We start from the raw sequence: 22890 nt of genomic DNA, 5'->3' as shown, positions 1-22890 counted from the left end.
TGCATGAGGAGGTGTCTCCTATGGAGTGTGAGTAAGACTTGAAAACAATCTGTCTGCATCAGCCTCTGCAGATGTATTCAGAGTTGCTGTCTCTCTGCTGGTGATATGCACATGCAGAGGCAAACAAGCCAAAGAAAAATCAAACTGCAGGGCCCATGAATCCCAAATTTCTTCCAAGCTGACCTTGCTTTCCTCTCTGGAGGACTAGCATGGAGCTGCTGGAGCTGGATTTGCTGATGGTTCAGTTGCAACGTGTGCAAATCCTGTCCTTCCTCCCTCATGTGTGCAATAGTGCTCAAAAGTCCCTGCGCTATCTCTTATTCATTTGAGGCCATCCTTGCCTATTGGATGTGTAAGACTTCCTATTCCTGTGCAGTCTGGATTGGAACAGGCTGCCCAGGAAAGTGATGGAGTCACAGTCCCTGTTGGTGTTGAACAACTGTGGAGATATGGCACTGAGGGACATGACTTAGTGGGCATAGTGGGGATGGACTGACACTGGACTTGATCTTGGAAGTTTATTCCAATGTTAATTATTGTATATGGGATCACTATCCTGGGAGATAAGCCAGTGACAGAGGTAAAATAAAATATGCAATCAGTGGAATAAGAAGCAAGAAGAAAATGTAATCAATGAAAAATAGAAAAAAGCAATCGAGCCTCAAACTAAATTTCCTCCTTTCTCTCCTTTTTGCAGAGCTAAAGTGGCCCCTGATTTGTGGGGTGGCTGCGTTACGTTCTGACGATGCTGCCTGGTTGGTGGTCAAATAGGTTTCACCTGATGAAACACAGAGCAGCTTCCCTTGGGCCAGACAGCCTGGGTCACTCCATCATCGCTGCAGTGAGTCATCAGGGTTCATTCAACCTAAAGTAAATGCCCAGATTTGTTTGGATGAATGCACCATAACAACTCTGGCTTTTCTCTCTGGACAGTGAATGGAGCCACAGGTATGGAGCTCAGATGGATGTGTACGATGGAGACATTTAAATTTAAGGAAGATTTTTTGCTAATTTGTAGTTGTTAGCGCAACTCAGTTTCGGTGGATGTTAAGTGCATTCATTTGGTGAATCCAGTCCATTTGGTGGATGTCACCTGTAGACATTTCAAGACCTCAGATAGTAGGAAGAAGCTCAATTTTTGAGGACAAGATAAAAATTCCCTGCTCGGCTCAGCTTGTTCATGACTCAAAACAAATTCTTTGGCTCTCATATCCTTTGGGCATTGGAATGTGATGCCAGTTGAATTAAACAATCTGCTATGCATGTCACTCTTTCTCTGAGTTAAGGTGCTCCAATTCTACAATAACAGGGTCCATGCATACTCACCACGGTAGGTGGAAGTGTGATGGGAGAACAGCAGCATCATCCCTTTGCTGATGAAATGATGGAATGAAGTCTTTGAAAGCCCTTTGCAGGCCATTTCCCCTGGGCCAATTTTGGGAAGAAAACATCAGGAGCATCATGCAGGGCTGAGGTGATCACACTGGCTGCCTCTCCATCCTAATTATTTCATAAGGCAAAGCAAACTACCAGGCATTTGAAATGCTCCAGTACAACAGTTAAGGAGCTGTGAAGCATTAACACTGATGAGAGCTTTGTCTTGATTAATTCTTTATTATTTTCTTTCAGGCCAGCAGTGAGTTTGTAGCAACGGCCAAGTGGGAGCTGAGGTCAATCTAGTGCCAAGGAGAGCAATGTTCTGGACAGTCCCTGGAGCCCTCGTGCTGTTCATAGGGATTAGACATCTCCAGTACTTAGAGTACTTAGTTTGCTTTCTCCTCTTCTCTTGGCCTCTCTGCTGATATTTGCAACCATATCTTGTGCTCATGACCTGTCCCAGCAACTTACGGGGGCTTCAAGCTCAAAGAGGGTGCATTTAGGTTAGATACAAGGAAAAAATCTTTTACAATGAGGATGGTGAGGCACTGGAACAAGTTGCCCAGTGATGCGGTCGATGCCCTGTCCATGCAGACTTTCAGGGTGAGGCTGGATAAGGTCCTGGGCAACTTGATCTAGCTGTGGTGTCCCTGTTCATTGCAGGGAGTTGGACTAAATGACCTCCAGAGGTCCCTTTCAACTCTAAGGATTCTATGATTCTTTGCCTTGACACTACACACCACTGAGAAGAGCCTGGCCTCATCCATTGGTCTCCCACCGCCCTTTAGATATTCAGAACATTTATTAGATCCTCTCTCAGTCTTCTTTTCCCCAGGCTGAACAGATCCAGGTTACTCAGCCTTTCCTCATATGGAAGGTGCTCCAGCCCCTTTATATCATATTTGTGGCCCTTCACTGGACACCTTCTAGGAGATCTCTGTCTTTTTTTTTTGAACTAAGGTGCACAGAACTGGACACAGTATTCTAAATGTGGCCTCACCAGGGCAGAGTAGAGGGGAAACATCACCTCCCTTGACTTGCTGTCCATGCTCTTTTTAGTGCATCCCAGGATACCACTGGCCTTGGTCATAAAGACACATTGCTGTTGTCCACCAGGACCCCTAGGTCCTTTGCAGAGCTCATCTCCATCAGGTCATCCCCCAACCTGTACTGATGCATGTGGTTATTATTCCCCAGGTGCAAGACTCTACACTTGCTCTTGTTAAACCTTATCAGGTTCCTCCCTGCCCAACTCTTCAGTCCATCCTTCTCCACACTGCCCTCTAATCCTCTTCCTCAACGCTTTTTATCACACTGTGATTTACTTGTTATGTCCATCTCTCTATGCAGCTCTGAATTTCCAACCTGTTGCCTCTGGAAAAGGCAAGAAAAACCTCTAAAATCATCCAGTTCAACCATCAACCCATCACTACCATGACTGCTAGCCATATCCCTCAGAGCCACATCTACCCTTCTCCTGACTCCAGGGTCAATGACTCCACCATCTCCTTGGGCAGCCTGCTCCAATGCTTTATCATTCTTCCAAGGAATAATTTTTTCCTAATATCCAATCATGGAGTACCAGTGAGGGTAATCACTAGGCAGAGGAAAAGGGACTTTTTGCTCCTTGATGATCCTTGTCTAAGATCTCCAGCTCTGCTCAGCAGAGGTTCATAGGAGTGAGCAATGTCCTTTCTATTTCTTTATGGCTGAAGAATCCCTCTGTCTTTTTTTTCCCCTGGATCATTTCAACCCATTCCTTGCTGAAGCTCACTCTAATGCTTGCAGAGAATGTAGCCAGACTGGGAAAATTAATTTCTTTCTATCAGAGATTGCAAGAAGGCAGCAGCTTTGGGTCAAAGAGTTGTCAGGTCCTACAGCACCCATGACCTTGTCCTGGATTTGTCTTTGTACTCTTTACCATGTACTTGAAGTGCTGGTGTTTCAGAGAACCTCTTTACTATCCTCAACTACCTCAGTTGATCTAAAAAAAAATCTCATCTCCTTTGAAACTTTGCAGGTCATGCATCTTGCATCATGCAATATTATGACTAGACAGAAGTGGCACAATGTAATGTAGGTAAGTGCATCAAAACTATGGGACAAAATCATAAGTGTGTAGATCCAGTGTAGCCAGAACTGATTTCTCAGCCCAGTGCAGCTGAAAGAGATCCAAAACTTGCTTGTCTCTATGAGTGTCTCCAAGTGTTTGAAGGCTGGGAAAATTTCTCTCTAGACTGCTTTGCATCTGGTTAGATACAGCCTTGTCCACACAAACTCGGTGATTGCTGGTAGCAGTAGGCAGCACAAAGGAGCGTGCAAGAAACTCCATGGGATATTGTGAAACAAGTTGAGCTTGGGGGAAATTTCTCAGTTCCCTTCTTCACTTGAAGGCCTGGTTTTGCCTTCCCCATCACTCAGTAGTAAGGGTCCTGACGGCTGCTGCCTTGGGATGGGACCTAGAGCTGAAGCCCAGACTCTGAATTCAAGCTGATCTTGGATAGGGATAATTGAAGAGCTAGAAAATGCTAAAGACTCATTATATCATCTGCTCCAACCCCAGGAGGGCCAGGATTTTTCCCTGAGGTGGTAGGGATGGAGATGCCTGCTGTTACAGGGTTTTCATGATCTCCTCTGGGAACAGCAGCAGAACCCATTATGTCTCAATCACAGCGTGTGGAACTGAATTTTCTTCTACCTTTTGCTTCTAGTTAGAGCATCCTTAACATCCCTCTTTTCCTGAGGGACTTCTGCCCTTCCAGGTACAGGAGACCATTCTGTAGTCTGTCTGTCTTTAGGACACTGATGGGCTTTTGGGTCCCACCAGCCCTGGGGTAAGAGGAAAGACAGAAACAACAGGGAGGAGATTCAGCAGATGCAAACAAAGAGAAATGGTGCCCAAAGAGGTTTGCCCTCATTGAAAAATTCCCCTGCTGAAACATACCAAGCAGTTTCATCTCTGCACACCTGTGAATTTGAATCCCCCCGAGGCTGGCACAACCTGTCCCAAGCTGTGCTTGAGTCAAAAGGAAACATCATTCCATGATCTGGAAATGGGGAGGAGGTTGGGATGAGGGCTGTGGCCTCCTTGGCCATTCAGGAGAAATGCAAGGGGAGAGGGAAAGAAACACCACGGTGGGTGCTGTTCCTGCTGGAGGGCTTGGAGAACTATGCAGAACAAGGTGAATAAGGACCCAGTTGTGTGACTGAGGATGGTATTGTGGGTGATACAGCATTGCACCTATTTTGAGCTGTATTGGAGATAATTCAGCAGCCAACCTATGTCTATCTTTGTCCAGTCTGGGTATACATTTATTCCTAGAGCTGGTGTAGATCCATTGACATAAAAGAGTTCTTCCCATCAGAGTTCCTTCCGCTGTGGGAACTAGGTGGTCGACAACTCTTCTCATAGAAGGAGGAGGGTGGAACTAGATGGTCTTTGAGGTCCATACTAACTGAAGCTCTTCTATGATTCTCTGATTCTCTGATTCTAACCAAGAGTATTCCATCACATTTGCCTAAACATTGCTTTCCTTACTCACGGAAACCATCTTCCCGGTCCAGCAGCCCCTGTGCTGCAGGTAAGCCAGCTGAAACTTTAATATTGGAGCACTGAGTCATTACAGTAAAAAGTACACTCCAAAAAAAGCTAGGCTGTAAACACGTGAAATCCAAATTAAATCCTAAAATGTACAGAAATCAGGCTGCTGGTGACAAGGATCTTTCCTTTTCTGACTATGTGTTGCACACGGCTTGGTGAGGACTTGGATTCCAGTGCCATCACATCAAGTGTGTGATAACTGACCAAATAACTTAAGAAGACCTTTGAACTGTTTTTCTTGTGTCCTCAAGAAAGCATGAATCCAACACAGGGTAACCAATGCATGACTAAGATCCACCAGGGTTTATTGCTTCCAGGTACATTGGCATGGACAGATTTGGCTTCTACCTTGTTCTTGCTGCTTCTTCAGCCTCTAAAACTCCAGGAAGCTGTGGACACAAAGTGCGACTGTCCCAAAGACCCAGAGCCATATTCATAGAATCATCATAGAATGATTGAGTTGGAAGGAACCTTATAGGTCTTCTAGTTCAACTCCCCTGTAATGAACAGGGACATCTACAGCAAGATCAGTTAGCTCAGAGCCCCATTCAGCCTGACCTTGAATGTCTTTATGGATAAGGCATCCACCACATCTCTAGACAACCAGTCCCAGTGCACAGTTTGTGTCCTGCTTCCATCATTTATTGTCATTGCAGTCACTCCTCCACATCATTCTTCAGACACTTTGCATTCAGCGGGAGCTAGGTGGTGCCAGGATCATGCATGTTTCAAAACCCCTTGGCCCCAAGATCATAAGGAGGTCTTTGTTTGTGTCTAGCCTCTTACCATTGCCATTGTGTTTCTGTTGGTGGAGCAGGTACAGCACATGATTTCAATCCCCTACAAAGGGAAAATGTGAGGGGAGATTTAGATTGAATATAAGGAAAAAGTTTCTTATGATAAAGCCAACGAGGCAGAGGAAAAGGTTGCCCAGAGATGTGGTGGATGCCCTGTTCCTTGTGATATTCATGGTCAGGATGGGTGGTGCTCTGAGCTGTACGTGTCCCTGTTCATTGCAAGGGAGTTGAACTAGACAACCTTTCAAGGTCCCTTCCAGCTCAAACAGTTCTATGATTCTATAATCCGACAAAGACTTCCTTATGTTGAACATCTCTAGGAGGATGGCATTTATCCTCTTTCTCCCTAGGGTGAGGTTCCCCCTACTACTCCCAACCCACCCTGCTGTCTGCAGTCTTGCAACCCTCCTAGCAACCTAGTAGCATCCTCTTCTCAGCTCCTTACCTTCCCCTCCTCTCCCTGTCTCAGTGCTCAGCAGCATCTTTCAGGTTAACTCTGAGCTTTTAATTGAAAGCAGCCTCCGCTGTGCATGCGAATCATGCCGAGACCTGGGAGCCACTCTGAAGCCTGACTCAGTCTGGGGAACCTGCTGACACATTGAGGGGCCGACAGATAATTAAAGTGACAATTGATCACGTGGGAGGAAGGGAGGGTGGTGGGGATGGGGCACAGTGCCTTTCCCAGAAGAGTCACCATGGCAAGCTGGACGCTGCAGATGGCACAGCCAAAAGCTCCTTTGGCCACCTCCATCCCTATCCATGTGCCTACCCTCATCTCTTTGCCACCTATCACAAAGTGTATTGAAGTCTCCCAGGCATCACTGGTGCTGCTACGAAAATGCAGGGCTTGATCTCTCTGTTTAAAAGCGTGAATCTTGTGTGTGCACGCATCAAGACAGATGGACTGAAATTTCCCGAATGCTCATGAAAGATTCAGGGGCGTCACTTGTTAAATTTAATTGGGAGAAACCCAACTCGGTGCCTGACTGCACGGTTTGCTGGCTTTTGCTTAAGAAGTCAACTGACAAGCTTGTTGTGTGTGTTTTTCCCTCCTCTCTGCCTTCTTCCCACCTCCTTTCCCCTGTTCCTGCCATGGGCTGTGTTGTGAATAATTCGGGGAATGTTATCTCCTGTTGTTACCCATGAGCGTGTCTCCCAGCTCCCTGTCATTTCTTTTCGTATGGGGTGTTGGATGGGGACTTCCAGTGACACCAGCACCTTAGGATTCAGCAGTTCAAATGTTGTTTCTGCTGCAGGTTCCTCATGCACCCTCAAGCCAGTGATTTTGATCCAAATCCAAGAGATGCTTCAACAAATGGACTTGTTAATTCTTATGGGTCCTTTCCAAGTGAGGATATTCTATGATGCAGTGATTCTAAATGTCATGTGCCTGTATAGAATTGGGAAGTAAACCCTCTGTTCCAAGGTTGGGTCTTCCCCACGTGAACACCCCATGTGAGAAAAGGGGCAAAGCCCCTCCCCTGAGCAGGTTTTCTTTGGAGATGAGCATTCCAGAGGATGAAGGAAACCTACAGAATCACAGAATCACAAGGTTGGAAATGACCGGCAAGATCATCTAGTCCAACCACCCTCCCATTCCTATCAGTGCCACAAGCTACTAAACCATCTCTCGTAGCTCCTCATCCAGGTGCCTCTTGAGCACTGCCAGGGACGGCGACTCCACCACCTCCCTGGGCAGCCATTCCAGTGCCTGACCACCCTTTGAGAGAAAAAGTTTCTCCTAATATCCAACCTAAACCTCCTCTGGTATAACTTCTTGCCGTTTCCTCGGGTCCTACTATTTGCCTGGGAGAAGAGGCCAGACCCTTTTGCACCACAACCTGCCTTCAGGAAGTTGTAGAGTGCAATGAGGTCTCCCCTGAGCCTCCTCTTCTTCAGACTGAACAATCCCAGCTCCCTCAGCCGCTCCTCATAAGACTCCTCATAAGACCTACACACAGATAAGAGTGAAAGTGAAGTTTGGTGGCTTCTTCTCATGGGGGGTTTGAAAATGATGGGTATTTTTAGTGAGAAAGTACTTGTACAACTTGCTTTATGTAAATAAAAAGATGCCAGGACGGACTCATCCCTCCAAATTGAGTTGATGGGTTGATGGCTGGACTGATGGGATGATGGCTGGACTAGATGATCCTAGCGGTCTTTTCCAACCTTAATGATTCTGTGATTAAATACAGCTATCTGCACTCACTATGGCCATTTCTGCTGCCAGGGAGAAAAACCGTCTCTGCTGGAGGAGCAATTCATCTCATCTGAACTTTGATGTTTTCAGAAAGCAGATAAATCACACTTGAATATGCCTGCTTCTCCTTGGTTACTCCTAGAGGAGCTAGCATGACTGCAGCAGTGTTCTGCCACTCCACAGACATTTTCTGAGAGGTGACATGGATCCTCCCTATTCAGATGTAGTGATGTGATTCTGAATGCTTGCTCCAGCTCCACGCATGGACTTGAAGTTGAGTGAGATCTCTGCATCCCTGAGCACCTCCAGACTGAGCTTGCATCTAGCCAAGGTGTAGTGGGAGCAGAGGGCTTTGGAAATCGTGTAGCCCTTTGCTCAAGATGGGATGTTGCTAGCTGGCAGCTGTCAAATCATGTTTAATACCTGAGTGCATCTTAGGCATAGCCTTAATTCGAGGGATAAGGAAATGGCAGTGCTCATGAGGGCTGGTTAATGTACGTGGAAACTGCTAGGCACAATATGGGAGCAGCTTGTAACCTGCCAGATTGCTTTGATCAGCACTTTCCATGTACAAAGAAGGTGGAATGCGAACCTTTGAACAGTCTATGGATTGTCTGATGGGATCTACAAGCTCAAGTGGAAATATTTTTGTCATTAAGATTTTGCAAAAAATAGAACACTCCCATCCATCCATCCATCTGCCTATTCATCCATCCATCCATCTGCCTATTCATCCATCCATCCATCCATCCATCCATCCATCCATCCATCCATCCATCCACCCTCTTCCAAGCTTGTCATTTAGGTGTCTAATTCTCTTTCTCCTCTGTGCCACAAGCTGGCTAGGAGATATGTTATCCTCACTAGTTAGGTACACATTCCCTTCATGTGCCTACTGAACCCTGCAGTGCTGCATGAAACCACACTACATCTGAAATTGTTGGTGCACTTTTGAACAAGGATTGGAGGCCTTTTGCACTGTAAGACTGTAACAAAAAAGATAATTACTATTTCCTAACCTCTCCTTTCTCTTCCTGGTGCACATCTGAGCGTCAGCAGAGTAGAAATCTAAACGCCTTGTAATAGTACAAGATATATCCAGACTGTCACAGTGCCCTGAAGACAATAGCATGGAAAAGCCTGGAGTGCCAGAAATGTTTGCAGCCTGTTACCCCAGATATCCTATTGGATGTGTCTGGTTAAACCTTAGTGTTTTTGCAACCTTCTTAGCCATGCAACATACCCAGAGTTATCTCTGCCTTGGGACCGCATAACTGCTGGCTGGATAGGAGCATGTCATGTAACAGCAGTACTTGCAAAAGCTGAAGAGAGAATAATGAAGTGCCTCCCCTTGCATTAGCACCTTGCTGTGCATCACCAATTTGCATTGGTCAAGTTTTGCCTTTGGTTTCAGGTCTTGTAGACTACGTCTGCTCTAAGATGCATTGAATCAAAAAACAGATTACAGCACATAGCCAGATTCCTGTAGTGCCCCAATGACTCATTTGCAGCTTCATGCTGACATGTGTTCTGGTTTTGAATTTCTTGGGTTAGATACATACATAAAGAATAAAGAAAGAAAAAAATAAGGGTGGAATTTGATGATCACCATTGCTACCCAAGGGACAGTTTATTGCTTTTAATTTAAAGGCTTTAGCCAAGCTGCTATTGCAGTAACTGAGATCCAAGGGACATGGATGGTGAATGATCTGAAGCGTAATGAGACAGACAGTTGGTGACAGAGCACTGGAGACCCATGCATGTTCTGCCACAGTTCTATCTATCTTGGGGGACCCCCAGAGAACTCCCCACTAACATCGTTGGAAGGATGAAAGCCCTGACAGAATGGAAAGCATCGATGAGTGAAAAGAATGGGCTAGTGCAGTCCAGAGCAGTTCATCTGCTTTTGGCAGCAGCCAGAGATGCTCCTGGGTTCTGGATCTGGGAAGCATTTCTGTGCAAAATCCTAAGATAATAGGGAGCTGTGTCTTTTTTGCTGTATTTTCTTTATTTGTCCCTTTGCTTCTTTTTATTTTTTCTTTTTGTCTGTAAAACAACAAATCACATCTCATCCTTTTTCATCAGTAGTGAAAGAAGAAGAAAAGGAGGAAAAATAATTATTTTAAAGGGGAAAAAACAGATCCCCATAAAGGAGATAAAGCTCCCTGTGTTTTATTTGGTTTCTGTGTTGGAAATGAAATCTGAAAAAAATCCTCTGCCTTACTTTGATGCAGAATAAAAGAAATTTGAATGACACATGCAGTTACGTACTGTTCTGTATTCTGGTTGTTTTGTTTTGTTCTGTGTTTTTTTTGTTGTTTCCCCCCCCCCCCCCCTTAAAAACGGTTTAGGAGGCAAGATGGTGTTTTGATCACTGAGTCTGGAGCAGATCCTTTCAATCTGACTTTTGGGTCAGAAATGTTCCCAGAGATGTCACAGGAGGATGTGTTGGAAATGTCCTCACAGCACAGGTCCCTCAGTCCTGGTGTCCCCTGTGGAGGAAGAGAGAGACTCAGCATGGAGCACACCTCTGTACAGGAGTCGTTGGTTCAGGAGATGCCTCCAACAGGGGTGATGCTATTTAGAGCAAAGATTTTCTGCTTGCTGTTGCCTGAGAAAATGGAGGAGCAATATTTTCTTGATAGCTTTTCTTTTCCTGCTTGCACCCATGTTATCCCAAGACTTCTATGGCTGTGTTTGTTCTGGATGTGCTCAAGGACAAAACAACCTCCTGGTGCTTGGGATGTTGCATGGGTGCACTGTGGTCCATTTGCTCATGCAGTTATTCTGCTTCCTACAAGATCTGTATGTGTTGGCAAAGGCAAGTCCAAAACAGGTTGTCCAGAGATGTAACAGCTACTCAACCCCCAAAGACAATCAAGGTCAGGCTGGACAGAGCTCTCAGCATGTGATCTAGCTGTAGGTAACTGTTCATTTCAGGAAGGTGGGACTAGAAGGCTTTTAAAAGTCCCTCCCAACACAAAAAATGCTATGATTCTATGACTCCAGTGGATATTTCCAGACACACTGGAGGCATTCATTGCAATTTACAGCCTATCCTGCTCTTCCATGGTAAGGAGGACCATTTCCCATGGGGAATTCTCGTCCTCAGGCTTCACTCCCATTTGGGGGTCATTATCTTAGGCTGCCAGTGAGACTGACATTTAGGCATTTCATCTCAGTGGTCTTCTCCAACCTTAATGATTCTATAATGGTTCTGTGACTTCCTCAAAAGGATCATGAAATATTTCATGAACACAATAAAACCCATTTCATTAAATGAAAGCCCAATAAATAGACAGTTGCATTCTCCAATTCGCTGTGTTGAGCTTTCTAGCTATTCCTGTTACCAAACCTGCAATCCACATGTATAACTACACAATAAGTTCAGGGGTAATATGATGGTGTGCTGGTGACATGGTGGTTATTTTCAATGGGAGATTCAAGGCTTGAGAGCTCACCTTGGGTACAAGTCCCCCTTCTAGGTGAAGCAACTCTGCTTGCCCAGGATTTCCTGGCCACCACCTAGAGGTGGGATGGCCAAAAATATGCAAAGCTCACAGCAGAGCAGCAAAAAGGAGGGTAGCTGACATGACTCCAGTGTAATAAGCATTAGCAAGGCTCAGACTCTTCTCCTGGGAGTCAGAGATTAGCACCTCATTGAGCACAATCTCTTGAAAGTTGGGAGAGGAAGCAGGCAGAGAACATTGCGTGGGCAAGCCAGGGGTCCAGCGTTTAATATTACTGCTGCTTAAGGGCAGAAATAGCTGTTATTAGGTTGCATTTAGCAATTCAGAGCCAGAAGCTTGAGGTCATGGCAATAGAGCATGACCTGGTGTTTTGCGTCCACTGTGATTCCAAGAGCTGGCCCAGGAATTGCATCCATCTCGTCCGGCTCCCAGTTAGTCTGGACACTACCTGCCTCTTTCAGGGGGGATTTTACTGTCTGATCTCTGAAATTGGGGTGGAGGTTTAATTTCACGTGGCATGAAGATTTACACCGGATATGGGAAGAAACAAAGGTCCAAGCCATGAAGCAGTCCTGGAAGCAGGACTGCTGTGGTAGGATCAGTTCAATAGGAGGTAGACAACTGGTGTGGGCTGAGCTGGCCTGCCCCAGATCCCAGAATGTGGAGATACAGGCTGCTTTAGGATGTGACATTCTAAACCGTTCCCAAAACTTTAGGGTGAAATGCTTCATGAAAAGTCTATGCGTCTCCCATGAGATGGATGACATACTGGTTGGGCAAGCTCTTAGCTCACTGCCTTCCTGCCTCACTTTCTCCATCTCTAAGTGAAAAGAGAACTGTCCAATCTCACAGCCTGGTACATCCTATTAAAATGCCAGAGATTTGAGAGTGATGATACTGATGGTGTCACCAGTGCTGTGTTGCCCTTTCGGATCACCCTGTCCTACAGCGAAAGAGATTTCCCATCTGTGGAGAAGGGCCAGGTAACCCTGTGAAGGGATAGGTTTAAAGGCCAGGGCTATGGGCTGGATCCAGAGCAATATCTTTTTTACTCAACCACCTGCTCTTGCTATAAGAACTTAAAAACCTCAGGAATTTATCTCTGCCTTCCTGGTTTTCAGCCAGCCTCAGACACGGATCAGAGCAGAAGAGGATGTAGGAACATAACTGTGGGAATAGACCCTGCCCCACAAGCCTCGTTGAACAGTAATTATCACAGTAGCATCCATGGGACATCCACATTGCAGTAGTTATGGGATAACTTATCCCGGGGTTAGTTTGTTTCTGGTTTCAAAGTTGACTCAAAACAAATTGGGAAAATAATTGCCATGTGAGCAAAAGGAGAGGAAATGGTGAAGAAGAGACCTCTTCTGAAGTTGGATTCAGTCATACCATTGGTCTGAGAAGATGAGGCTGAGATCCTCCACTCAGTATGGCAGAGCTGAGTTAACCATATTGCTGTGTACGCTCTGGGATGTGTGCAACACCTGGTCAGAACTTTCTTGCTCTAATAAACCAAGAGACAATCGGCTAGAACTGATAATTTACCCAAGAAGGGGAAGGCCTGGGTACTTACTGATGATTTTTTCAAGGAAAGCTTTGAAACTGTCAAAACATACCGAGTTCATACAAACTGGGCCTTCAGCCTTTCATCTTCATTTCAGTGGAAGTCAAGTAGCTCCTGTTGAAATATCTATAAGGGTATTGCCTTCAATAATATGCTGTAACATTTTTTTGCCCCTAAAGAAATCAGACAGTTGGGCTAGATTATACTTGAAGGTTGCTTCCAACTGAAATCTACTTCCCCTTCCCCTTCCCCTTTTCTCCTTCCCCTTCCCCTTTTCTCCTTCCCCTTCCCCTTCCCCTTCCCCTCCCCCTTTCCCTTTCCCTTCCCCTTCCCTTCCCATTTTGCCTTGCCTTGCCTTCCTGAGATTGTAAAGGTCTCCTGGGTCCAACTGATTCAACTTCTTGTCCAGCAGGGCCACTGGAGCCGGTGCCCAGGACCACGTCCAGGTGGGTTTGAGTGACTCTGTAGTCTCTTTGGGCAACCTTTGCCAGTACTCAAACACCTTCACAGTAAAGAATTGCTTCATATCTCCAGTGCTCTGGAGATAATTATAGACCCATTTGGATACTTTCCTTTGTGACCTACTGTAGAGAACCTGCTTTAGCAGTGAGGTATGATATGATGATTTCCAGAGCTCCCTTTCAACTTTTATGATTTTGTGCTTCTGTGGTTCTATGATTATTTTGCTCACCTTGCAAGGAGTAAGGAGTGGTAAAGGTGGTCTGGAAATGTTGTCCATGCAGATATGTGGCCTTAGTGGCAGGAAAACTGGGTTATTTCTCTGCTGGGCATCCTGCAGTGAATGTGTGACGTCCCTGGAAGGGTGGTTGCTCAATTCTTGACTCTCTAAACCACAGCCTCTGCAGGGATGGGGAAATCCTGTATCCCCATTGCCTCCTGCAGCTGGCCCCACTGGCTTGCATCCCAGTTCTGCCACAGGATCTGTCCCACTTCCCATAGTGGTGAGTTCCATGGCTGAACAGACCCAGTCACCCCAACCCCCCTGGACATTCTTGGTTCTGCTTTCTCTCCCGATACCCTCCAGGCCCAGCTCTTGTCTTGGGGCACAGCAGAGGCAAACGTTAGTGTTAAACCAACCGCTTGAATTTCCCCCCTTCCCTCAAAGTAATTTTTTCTCACTTCCGCACAGCGTGTGGAGTGAATTTTAGCACCCGTAAACACTTTGCACTGCTGGCTGCTGGCTAATTGACTCTGACAGTTAGTGTAGTCAGCAGCTGAATGGTGTCACTGGGAATTAGACTGCCGTGATAGACTGCCAGGAGCAAATTACTTTGTCACTTCTCAGCTGACTCTAAAATATAGAGCTTTTTTTTTAATTCTTCTTTTTAACTTTTGATTTTTTTTTCCTCCCCGGTTTTTGTTTTGTTTTTGAGATGCTCTTTGTATGTGTGTGTGTGTGTGTGTGAGTGTTTGAAACCCAGATAAACTGAGCCTCATTTGTTTAAGGCTCATTTTCTGTTGAAGACAACCTGGCAAGTCGGGAACAATCTCCTCTTCCCCCACCACCCCACCTCCCAAGCCCTCCCATAATGTTTATGAAGCAGTTTCTGGAAATGCTCTTTTAAAGGGGACCCAAGGGGATGGCAGGCAAGTGACTAGCACACTAGGAATGAGATTACACACAGCTCCAGTGCATGTATCCCTCTGCCTGTCTGCAGTGTCCTCCCACCCTGGTATCTACCATCCATTCAGCAGTGCCATACATCTATCACTCATCCATCCGCCTACACTGGGCATCTTCAATTTGCCTGTTCATCTCCCTGGATAGTTTTTCAGGATTGATGCATTCTCTTGCTATCCATCATGTGGCTATGAGGTCTCTCTTGTCCTTGTTTTGAGCCATCCCTTTGCTTGCCTCCCTTATCTAACATCCTTATCCTATTTCAAATGTCTCTTACAATGATGGACTTCCCCAAGACAACAGGCATTATTGGGTTGGTCGATGTCAAGCTGTCCATCCTCAAAGTCCTTTTGGTCCCAATGACTACTTGTGTGAAAAGTTGCTACCTGGGTGTTCAGTATATGCTGGTGACAAAACAAATTATCCCCTCAGAAAAACAAGATAGCATGGGATTTTAAGCAGGCAAAAGCAGGCAGCTAATGGGGTGACGGAGACAAGGCCTGGTTCAGTCTAGCATGGATAGCAGGTTAGATGGGGTTTTGACAGCCTGATCTGATGGGTGGAAAACCTGCGTGTGGCAGGATGTTGGACTACACAATCATTAAGGTCCCTTTCAATCCTAACCATTCTGTGGTTCTATGGTTCTGTGGATACAAACCCACTGAGGCTGTCTTTGTCTGGGAAAGACCTGGGACCTCCCAAATATCTGTTATAAACATGCTCATTAGGGTTAATGGTTAATTCTCTTACAACATCCCTCTGCCTCCATGCAACATCTTCAATTGTTACCCAGATGAGCATGATCAGTGGTTTGGGCCACAGAGTGAAGAAGAGCCAGTAACCACTTTCATCCATTTATCTGGGGATGATTCACCTCCTTTGATCTAGGAGCTTTATGGATCTCATAGGGGTGGTTCCAAAACCACATATGAAAGGGCCTTTGCAAAACTGGACTTACCCCGTGCTACCCTGACATAGGGCAGAGATGGGCCAGTAGGTAACCCCCATGAAAATACCAACTTTGGCTCTGCTTCCAACCGATAAACCAGAGTGTGTTTAATCCTCAAAGTGCCTGGGACTCTCTCTTGCCAGCCTTTGGCTCTGACACAAGACATGCATCAACCCTAAGTAGCTCTTTGTTGGCCATGCAAATAAAGAGGTGATGTAGGAAGGGGGAAGAAGATATGGTAGGGAATATAGGTATGGGTCTTGGAGTTCTTTAGGGGAGCCATCAGAGGTGAAGGGAGCTCCTTGGGTTCCCTCTGCCTGTCTTCAGTTGGGCCTCTTTTAATGGATAGCTCAAACTCTTGGCTGAGAACTATGATGATGCTCTGGAAGACACTATTTTTGAGAGGAGATGACAATGTCGAAGAGGAGACCATCCTATCTGCTTATCACCAATGGTCTGTGGACTCCTGACAGGCTGCACTGTTAGCTGAGGATCTCTGGTCTAGTCCATGAGCTGGATCTTTTTGTTGGAAAATGCAAAGCAACGGGCTTTGCACAGATGATGAAGAATGGCAATGTGATGAGCAGTGGTGACGCTGAAGCATTATCCTTGTTGCCTTCAGAGCTCCTGCCTGTCCTCAGGGGATGGGTTGACAGATGGGACATAGGATGATTTGACAAGAAGAGTTTTACTGCTCTGATGAGGAGAAGATACCCTCTACAAAGCAGCATCCAGAGGATTTTGTAGGCTTTCACCTGGTGCGTGATGGGGCATGAACAAAAACAGGGAAATGGTTAGCTTGGATGACATTGCTCTAATGCCACTGGCCAAGGGTGAAGGGATGCAAAAACAGCAGAGGGTATTTCATGGATCTTCTGAAGTCCTAGGCGTGCTGAGGTCCTAGCTGTCAAGGGGGACAACAAGGTGACCAAAAGCCAGCCGTGTGCCCTCATGGCCAAGAAGGCCAACAGTATCTGGGTATGCATTAAACAAGCGTGCCTGGCAGGGCAAGGAACATTATCCTCTCCCTCTACTCTGCCCTGGAAAAATATAATCATAGAATCATTAAGTTTAGAAAAAGCCTCTAAGGTCATTAAGTCCAACCCCAACCCATTACCACCATGTCACTAACTATGTCCCTCAGTGCCACATCTCCACATTTTCTGAACATACCCAGGGAAAGTGGCATTACCACTTTCCTGGGTAGTCTGTTCCAGTGCTTGACCACATTTGGAAAACTGTCCAGTTCTGGGCTCCCCAGCTGTAGAAAGACAGGGAACTGCTGGAAAGGGCCCAGTGGAGAGCTACAAAGATTATGAGGGTCCTGGAGCATCTCCCTTATGAGGAAAGGCTGAGACACCTGATTATGTGCAGCCTGGAGAAGAGAAGACTGAAGGGGAATCTTATCCATGCTTATCAGTATCTTCGGGGGGATGTGAAGTGGATGGGGTCACCTGGACACTTTCCTGTGCTATCTACTGATGTGGTGAATACTCCATCCTTGGAGACGTACAAGGGCCAAGCTGGACAGAGCTTTGAACAACCTTATCAAGCTGTAGATATTCCTGTTCATTGTGGGGGAGTTAGACTCGATGATCTTCCTACTCAAACAACTCTATTATTCTACTTTTGGGACCTTCCTTTTGCAGAGGTGTTGGACTAGATGATCTCCAGAAGTCCCTTCCAACCCCTATGATTCTGAGATTGTGTGATCCTTTGTGTGCCCTAGCTGCTTCTGGAGAGCAGCAGAATTCATATTTCAAAGACAGCATCTTATCCCATTTCCCTGCAGAAACTCAGGGCTGTGGGCACTTGTGTCTGCTGTGGACGCCGATGTGGGTTCTCAGAGCTCAACCCTCATTCTTCAGGGTGCCCAACAGCTGTGATGGTGACCTTCAGAAGGAAAGGAGAATGTCTCTGGGCTGTCAAGAAGAGGGCTGTGTCTACTGGGGAGGAGCCAAAGGAAAACAGATCAACAGTGCAGGGGAGAGAAAAATAGAAGCCCAGAATAGCTCAGTGTCTGGACTTGCACCTCACAGTGAAAATCTTGCACACCTACCCAATCCCAGTGTGACGGTCTTGCAGAAGCACAGGAGTCCTGTAGCATAGCCACAGCCTGCAGACATCCTCAGATGTGGTCCTTGGCAGAATGAGTGCATAGGAGAGCATTTCTACAAGGAGAGCCAAACTATGCCTATAAGATGGGTAAGTTTGGGTGAAATGCACTGTAGGAACAGCAGATGGTTGGTTCTAAATGTGCCTGTTGTTGTAGGCTCCTGCTTCTCAAAGCTGGGGTCTCTCTAAATGCAGCTTTCTTTTCCCCTACTTCTCCTAAACTGCTTGCAGGACAATGTAGGGATTACTGGTGTCTGTGGTAGGTTCAGAGGATATATACATATATATATATTTATATATATATATATATTTTCAAAAATAAGAGAGTTATAGTATCATAGAATGGCTTGGGTTGGAAGGGATATTAAAGATCATTTAGTTTCAACCCCTCTGCTATAGACAGGGTTGCTCCCCATTAGATCAGGCTACCCAGGGCCTCGTCTAACCTGGGCCTGAGCACCTCCAGGAATGGGGAATCCACATCTTCTTTGGGCAGCCTGTGCCAGTTCCTGGACATCTAACCTAAATTTCCCCTCTTTTAGTTTAACGCCATTGCCCCTTGTCCTGTCATAATTAGATTGTGTAAATCTGGTTCTTTCCATCAGAGAATGGAAACAATCTCACATGCACCAGAAAGCCAAATAAACAGGAGGTGGAGTGGGGATTCTGTTGAACGGAATCAGACCAGATACAGAATTCTGCCCAGAAAAGAGCATTTAGAGTAGAGAAGAAGGGCAAACTCATCCCACAGCAGGGATGCAAAGCACCCCACCAGCCTGGGCTGCTTGGCATTGCCCACTCTCAGGGCTCAACTGACTGTGCCCCCTGGGTGATGAGTTTCTCACCTCACAATTTTGGGAGCACATGTCTCTCTGGCCTGCGAGCTGTCATGGCTGAAGTGCATTAATCTTCCCCTGCCAACGTCCTGTGATGAGTGATTTTAATTTTGCTGGCTCTCGGATTACACTGAGCTGCAGCCGTGGTGAAAAACATTCCTTGGTTGGAGAATTTTGATTTTCCCTTCTCGGATCGAAGCACAGTACAGATCTCCAAGGGATCCTACTCCTTCATGACGTGCTCTGTTTGTGTGAAGCCATGCATGCAAAGCCATGTCTTCCACCAGGAAGGCATGAGATAGTGCTGGGTTTGAGTGTCCATCAGTATGGTTCTGCAGACACACTCATGGGCATTGTATTGCATCCCATGCAGGCACAGGTGTACACATATATATTATTCCTGTATTATGGCCATGTACCCAAGCAGGGAGCAATTTACCCTTCCCCACCTTTGGCTTGTACACCCGCTTATTTTGTTCAGAAAATCTCTCTCTCTGGGTTTCTTCAGCTTTGCAGCCTTTAGAGGTCACTCCTGGCCAGATTTCCATCATTATCCTGCAGTCTCACAAGGTGGAAATATCCTGTAAGAATTGCTTTTACTGTCAGAAGTAGCACTTGCAGGGTGTCCCAATAGCTAATATGATCAACTGTACCTGATGTTGGCTTTTTCTGTGTGTGTTCCTCCCTGGGGTCTTTCTCTCCCTTCCATTAATAGGAAGGCTCAAAGTGTGTGTGTACGTGGGGGTGTGCTACATATGGGCAGATGTGCTTCATGCAGCATGGATCTGGGTCTGTTTAACAGGATGTATATTTGAAAAACATGCAGCATGGCCCAGATCAGCATTACTGGGGCTACCATAAATTGTGCAGATGTGCTGCCATATACCTCCTAGAGAGGTATAGCAGTCCCCATTCACAGAACACCATCAAATCATAGGTTATCCTGATTTGGAAAGGGCTGATAGGGGATAATCATGTCCAACTTCTGAATAGTGCACATTCCCATTAACTTGGGCTGGAAAGCCCCCACATAACCCCCATAACGAGTCAGGGGACTAGTGATGAGTTGATGGTTTGACCAGATGATCTTAGTGGTCTTTTCCAACCTTAATAATTCTATGATTCTCTGAAAACAATGCTCTACTCTCCCAAGGAGTAAAGCTGGAAGCCCTGGGTGGGGCCATTTCTACATGGGCTTTCACCCTCCACTCAGCATCAACATCACTTATGCCTGCATGTTACCTTTCCACCCTGAATTATCAGCCTTGCAGAAGCAGCTCCATCATCCAAGGGTATCAGGAAGCATTCACCCCTACTGTCCCTGTTCATTGTAGGATGTTGTACTAGATGACATTTAATGGTCCATTACAACTAAAATCGTTCTATGGTTCTATGGTTCTATGATAACAGTGAGATCCAGAAAACCGGAATCCCTCTCCTCCAGATCACAACCCTTTAGCCCCAGAAATGCCAATGGCAAAGGGGGAAAGAAAGTTATCTTTGGTGAAAGGATGAGGACACAAAGCCAGCGCTTGTCTCGAGAAGTCTATTGATTTGGTTTCCTGGACAAGCCAAAAAGCCCAATAAAGGGAATTGTTCAATAATGAAAAATAGACAATTGGACTCTATTAAGGGACTGAGCCAGCAGCCAGTCTGAGTGCATCAAGGGACCCGGCTCAGGGCTTCTGCTCATAGAGAGGACATGGAGCAAAGGGTGGCAAGGAGAACTGGTGCTGGTATCAGTTTGCCAAGGACATTTTGGGGTGTATTCTCTGTATTGGGAAGGGAAGGGTCTTGTGAGATGCCCCAGGGCAGCCTTGATGCCCTATTGCTTTGAAATGTGTTGCTGCAACAGCACAGCTTGCTCTTAACCTATAGATGTGGTGGGTGGATGAATCATGCACTCAGGCCACTCTCCTGAGCCTGTGGCTGTGCTGTGTTGCTCCTCACTTGCAGCCCACCTGTCCCTTCAGGCTGAAACCCTAGCCTAGTGCTGGGACCTCCGGCTGTGCCAGTATGGAGTCTGATCTATTTTATCACCCCCTCCCAGCATGAGAAGCTACCTGCTAGAGCCTCACAAACCCTGCTGCCAGCTCTCCAGCCCAGCACTGTAAGTGGATCCCTGCAGCTCATGGCTTGTTATGTTTTCCAGCACAGTCTGTGCCGGTTAGCATGCACCTTCAGGAATTTGGAGATGCTCCCTGCAACAGGGAGGCCCCTGGGTAAGGGATGGCATCTTTTCTCCACGACGTGAAGCCTTCACTGAGCCAAATAGCTCAACATCCAAAACACTTACTGCATCCCTACTGTAAGCATCACCTGTACTCTTCCCCACTGGGGATCTTCAGAGGATGCACCAATTAAAGATGAGTGTGCAGGATGATGGGGATTATCCATGCACTTCATGTTTGGGGTGCTGCAACCATGCATTCCACACACTCTCCTGTTGCAAGAGCTGGGAGTAATCCTGGGGGAAGCCTATGGGTGGGGGCTGAGTTCTGTCTTCCCAGCAGGAGGTGGTGATGCATCGGGTGTCAGCTCTGGGTGCCAGCCAGGGTGTCTTCTAACAGTGACCGGTGACCTGGCATGGCTCTCAGCATGAGGAAACCAAGTGGACCCCGTGTCAGCTGCCCTGAAGGAGCTGGGGAGGGGGGGAACAGAATGGGGGATATTTGAGAGGCAGGCATGGCTTGCACCCAGCTCCCTGTTGCATGGGGCTGCCCTGGGGGGGAATGCTTGGCCGAGATGTACCTGCCAACCAGGCCGGAAAGGATGTACATCTCCCCACCCCATTCTTGGGAAACAGCCAAGAAGGATTTTGCTTAGAGTGAATGCATGGACAGACAGGTTCTGGAGCACAGCCTGGTGCAGTTTTCCCCCTCAGGTTGGCTATGTATCAGGGTCAGACCATGAGCCTTCCTGCAAACATTCCCTGTCCTTGTTGCTGTATCCCATGGACTCTCACAAGAGCTGTCTTGTCGTGGGACAAGTGCCAGCAGTGTGCCCTCATCACAATCATCAAATCATCTATAGAATCATAGAATGGCTTAGGTTGGAGGGGACCTTAAAGATCACCTCGTTCCAAACCCCCTGCAATGGGCAGGATGGCCAGCCACTAGGTCAGACTGCCTAGGATCCCCCCTAATGGGCTAATTTTGTTGTGGGTTGAGTTTGCCAGTTGAAGAAGGTGATTCTTATCCTCTGCTTAGCACTGGTGAGGCCACATCTGGAGAACTGGGTCCAGTGCTGGGCCGGTAGTGCAGGAGGGAGCTGGGAATACTGAGAAGAGTCCAATGGAGGGCCACCATGGTGACCAAGAGCCTGGAGTAGCTCTGCTGGGAGGAGAAACTGAAAGAGCTGGGGCTGCTCAGCCTGGGACTGAAGGTGATCTCACTAATATCTATTAATCCCTGCAGGGAGGTACAAGAGGATGGAGCTGGGTTCTTGTCAGCAGTGCCCTGTTTCAGGCCAAGAGACACTGGGAAAAATTGGAGCCCAGGATTTCCCCCATCTCATCATTTTTGTGCTGAGTGAATGCCAGAACTGACACAGGGACCAGAAGGGAGCTGGGGGCTGCTCTTGGGGATCTCCAACCCCACCTGGGTGTGGGGCTGTGCAAAGCTCTAGGGACTCTGAGCAGAAGTTATACCAGATGAGCTCCAGAAGTTCCTGCCAACTTCAGCCATTTTGTATTTCTGTCCTGCCCTGCTCTATGAGAAAATCCTGGCTTCCCAGAGCAATTTTCCTGTGCCCAGAGATGTATAATCCCAATTCAAACCATGTCCCAGTTTCAGATACAGACTTCAGTGAATTCTTTGTTTTAAAAAAGCAGCCATTTCCTCTGATTTCAGTGATGTTTAAGCCAACTGTACTGGAATTAGGACTGTAAGTTTCTTCTTTACAGTCTTTATTTCCCACTCCCAGTTTCTTTGCAGCATCCTTAGTTGTGTGTTTCCCTGAAAAGATGTTTCTTGTTACTAAGGTTTATCCTCATCCCAAACTTTGTTTTTTCCCCATTTGTATAATGAGAGACATGGTTCTGCACTTCTTTTGGGGATTAGCAACCCAAGAAGGTCCCCTTGGATCAACTGTGAGGAAGGCCTTGTTTGCACTCAGGTCTGCATGACAGTGACATTATAGCACTGTCCTTGATGAAACTGTCCTTCCTGCTGCCTGGTTAAAGAAATGTCACAGGGATGCATGGAATGCCCGTGACCTCACCTTCATGTTTTTTTTCATCAGAGTTAAACTCCCCTTCCCTTCCCTTCCCTTCCCTTCCCTTCCCTTCCCTTCCCTTCCCTTCCCTTCCCTTCCCTTCCCTTCCCTTCCCTTCCCT

This window comes from Lagopus leucura, unplaced genomic scaffold (genome assembly GCF_019238085.1).
Source record: "Lagopus leucura isolate 7727_CA_CO unplaced genomic scaffold, USGS_WTPT01 Super-Scaffold_100002, whole genome shotgun sequence".
Classification (NCBI taxonomy): Eukaryota; Metazoa; Chordata; class Aves; order Galliformes; family Phasianidae; genus Lagopus; species Lagopus leucura.
This window is presented reverse-complemented; position numbering follows the sequence as displayed.